We start from the raw sequence: 4,308 nt of genomic DNA, 5'->3' as shown, positions 1-4,308 counted from the left end.
AATACTAGATTATGGTCCAAGTCATGTTCTTTTTCAAAAGACATTTAGACACATTTTGCTGAATTAAAAGCAAACAGTGATGTAACTGAAATTAAAAATCAGTTGAAATTACCAGTTAAGATGGTCTAGAAATGCTATTTTAAAACAATAATTTGTGATTTTTAACTCTTTATTGATTTACCTCTTCTTTGTAGCACTTCCTGCTCTGTGGCCCTGATCAATATGTTTTACACAAGGTTTTTTTTTTTTTTTTTTTTTAGAAACAGGGCAGGGTGCCATTTTCACCCCTGGAGTTTCATGCCTTAGCCCAGCTCACTTTGTTACAGTGTTTTTTTTCTCTTCTTTTTTTGCACTTATCTTTTTAGTGACACCTTTGCGCATTCTATTATCCATTTTCTTAGAGCTGTTATTTTTTGTTTGCATATCTCCAATAACTGACTTTTTTGTTATTTTATTTATTTATTTATTTTTTGAGCAGGGTGCCGCTGTCAGGGGAGTCAAAAGATAATTACATCGTCATTAGGGTTGCCAATTAACTTAAGTTGTTTGCATTCACCCAAACTGATTTGGCCAATCAAAACGCAGGCGGTAAGGCAATCGCTGCTAGCACGAGCCCACCACGAGTAGCCTGCAGAGGTCCGGTCCTGTTTAGAACTGATATTTTAAGAGACATGAATGGCAAAACTACTTTAACTGTGATGTTTGTTGAATGTGTATTTCAATACTTCACAGAGACCACAGATTACTGTGACTATCAGTTTTACCGAATCTTCTTCTTGTCTTTTCCAACAGGTTATATCCTCAACACATCTTAGACAGAGAGTGCCATCAACAGGTGAAGAGTAATAACACAATTACCATACATTACATTACATTTCCCCTCTTAAGAAATATATTCCTCACATAGCAACTTAAACAACACAACTTCTATTGTTTAAACTTTAGAATTTACATAATACCTTATGTTAATCCAAACATTCTTCTATTACCACATACAAATTGCTTTAGTTTTTTGCTTTGTTTTTTTTTTTTTATGTCAAACTATAAATTAAATAAGTGTTGTGTTTCATAACCTAACTATAAACAACTCTTTGCACTTACACATCCACTACGCTTTCGTGGAGAATAGAGTTTTGGTGGTCTAATCAATCGACCACATCGTGACCCTTTGACCTGTTCTTCCTGGTCCACTCTTGGTGTTACAGGTCTTTTTACTGGTGATTGCACTGGAGTATCATCTGCAGGCTCACGGTCTACTGAAGAACACTCCTCCAGATCTAGAGAGGGTGGTTGTGAGAAAGTAATTCCTCTGGTTTTCGCCAGGTGTCGCCGGTTTCTCCTGAAGGTGTTCACATACAGTAGGATCTGGGTTGTTCATGACTCCTCAACTCAAAAGCTTTTTGGAGAGACTTTTTAAACACTGTCTCCTGGGGCTTATGATCTGTCTCCACTTGTACCATAGACATACTGATGGGACTTCAAGACAATCGCCAAGAGCTCTTTTTCTATTTGAGTAAATCTTTTCTGACACTCAGTAAAAGACCTTGATCCAAATCCCACCAGATGTCCATCTTGAAGCAACACTACTCCCAGAAGTCCAGCAATTGCATCCACTGACAACATTATCTCTTTGTTGAAATCAAAATACTTCAACACTGGGGCGTTGCTCACAAGTGACTTCAGCTTTTCAAAGCTCTTCTGTTGTTCTGACTCCCAATGTCAAGCTACATCTCCCTCTAGAAGTTTCCTTAAATGTGACAGCACTGATGTCTGACATGTTTGGAACAGCCAGATATTGAAGCAGTCCTAGGAACCTCATTAGTGCAGCTTTGTCCACTGACTCTGGCATGTTCTGTATTGCTATGACTTTTTCTTTGTCTGGCTTCAACCCCTCTGCAGACAGAATGTGTCCAACATAGCTGACTTCGTTCATTCTGATCATGCATTTGTTTTTGTTTAACTTTAACTAGATTAATGCTTCTAGTTCTATCTAGCAGTTGTCTTGGTCTCTTGTCATGTTGTTCCATGTCTTCACCCCAAACCAGAATGTCATCCATGTTCACGACTCCATCTAAGCCTTTAAGTGTTTGTACAATGCACACTTAAAACACTTCCGGAGCTGACACTGTGCAAAATGGAAGTCTCAAAAACCGGTATTTTCCAAAAGGAGGGTTGAAAGTACATAGTTTGGAGCTCTCTTCATCCAGCTGTATTTGCCAAAACATATTATTGGCATCAAGCACTGAGAATACTTTGGCATTCGGCATCTCAGCTACTATTTCTTCAAGTGTACACAATGGGTAGTGTTCTTTCTTTATTGCTTTGTTAAGATCTTGTGGATGATCGGTTTGCTTCACAATAACTCCAAGATCTTCCATTCGTTTCAGTTCCATTTGGACCCTGTCCTTTAGTGCGATGGCTACTTTCAGTGGCTTTCAGCTCCTGAGCCTAGCTTAAAGGTAAGTACACAGTTGTTAATTCTGAATTCTTGAGTCCATTTCTTGTTTTCACTTTCCATGGTAGAGACTTTATTCATTTGTTCCAGCCATGTACTAGCTGTTTGCTCACTTCCGATGGTATCTATAAACAATTCAGCAGTTTCTTGTTTTATCTTATGGACTTTTTATCCACTTTTCTTGGTTTTCCTTCTAGTTTTGGCATTTTGCACATGGTTCTTTCGCGAGCACTCATTACCAATTTTGCCTTTTTTCGGACACTTCCTTGGCTCATGTACATAACCGCATCTTGTGCATTCTTCCTTCTCTTTCCCTATGTGCTTGGAATTCGGCTGTCTGACAGATGACTTGGTTTTCGTGATTTTTGTGTTTCATTTGTGTTACTTCGTTGGCATGCCTTTAACATGCCTCAGATTTCTTTCTTGGCTCACAGTACTCACTAAACCTTTCTTTGAGCACTTCAAAATCATCCACATCATCATCAATAATTTTATTGCATCATCTCCAGCCACATGAAGAAAAGTTGCATACTTTACTTTGTCACTCTTCTCTGCAATGCCAGTTGCAGTGAGATACAGGTCAAACTTTTGAATCCACGTTCACCAGTTTTCCGCCACATTTCCTTCGAATCTTAAAACTGCTCCATGGTTTTCTTCTGATACCATGTGGTGTTTGTTGAATGTGTATTTCAATAATTCACAGAGACCACAGATTAACATGATTATCAGTTTTACTGAACCTTCTTCTTGTCTTTTCCAACAGGTTATATCCACAACACATCTCTAGAAAGACAGCGCCATCAACAGGTAAAGAGTAATAACACAATTACCATACATTACATTAACTGTTACATTACATTAACCATGCATAATTAATTTTTTATGGTGATGCAGTACACTGAAAAAAGTAATAAGTAAATTTACTTAATTTTTATTTGGCAAGTTTTTGCACAAGCATTTTTCAAGTAAATTTAACACATTTGGAAATTAAGTAAATCTACTTAAACTAAGTTAAGTAAAAAAAATAAATAAATAATAAAGTACATTTTATTGAGTAAAACTGAATTAAATAATATTAAATGAATGCATTTAGCAGACACTTTTATCCAAAGCAACTTACAGTGCATTCAGGCTAACACTTTTCACCTATCATGTGTTCCCGGGGAATCGAACCCCAAACCTTGCGGCTTGCAATGCAATGTTCTACCACTGAGCTACAGGAACACTTCAAGATCTGGTGAAAATAAGTGAAAATTTCACTTACTTACTTTTTTATTTTGGAAAAGTTTTTACTCTAACAAAAAACCCGAAACAGATATTCTAGAAATTTCTAAATGTAAAATAATTTTTTTCAAAACAGTTTTATCAAATGAGGGTAAATAAGTCTCTCACTTCTGTCCCTTTAAACCAGTTTACAGCAAAGACAGCACGAAGGACTGGATGCACATGATAAATATTCTGCAATTAAGAAAACAGACAAAGAAATAGCACTGTAAAACCCGATAAGTAAACTTTACTCAAACCGTTTGAGTAAATATATTGCCTTGATTTAAACCATGTAAGTTTTAAAACTTTGCATTCAAGTAATTAAGTGATTATTACTAAGTGCTGATTGAGAATTAGTGATGAACAGCTGCTGTTAACAAACAGAATCACTGAAGAAAAGAGAAACACAAGAACTACTACAACTGACTTCAGACACAGCCTTAGATGAAATCAACTGAAATAAAATACATGAAATCTCTCAAGATCTGATTAAACAACCCCACAAACAGCATCACCAGCTCCACTTATTAATAACCAGACTGACTTTATTTCTGTCAGACGTCTACAGAAGATCTTATTGAGAATGA

The 4,308-nt window shown here is 36.5% G+C and overlaps 1 long non-coding RNA gene across 1 annotated transcript in view; it reads left to right on the top strand.

Moving 5' to 3' along the window:
* The window catches only part of LOC113080885 (uncharacterized), a 5,656-nt gene extending 2,313 nt beyond the window's left edge, over positions 1-3,343 (top strand). Inside the window, exons 2-4 of the long non-coding RNA XR_003282042.1 lie at positions 793-835; positions 2,388-2,459; positions 3,219-3,343. This is a non-coding gene — a long non-coding RNA (uncharacterized LOC113080885). The remainder of the gene's footprint in view (positions 1-792; positions 836-2,387; positions 2,460-3,218) is intronic.
* Positions 3,344-4,308: the final 965 nt, after the last annotated feature.

Source organism: Carassius auratus, unplaced genomic scaffold, assembly GCF_003368295.1.
Source record: "Carassius auratus strain Wakin unplaced genomic scaffold, ASM336829v1 scaf_tig00032405, whole genome shotgun sequence".
NCBI lineage: Eukaryota > Metazoa > Chordata > Actinopteri > Cypriniformes > Cyprinidae > Carassius > Carassius auratus.
Note: the sequence above shows the minus strand (reverse complement) of the source record. Positions and strands in the feature narration are given on the sequence as shown.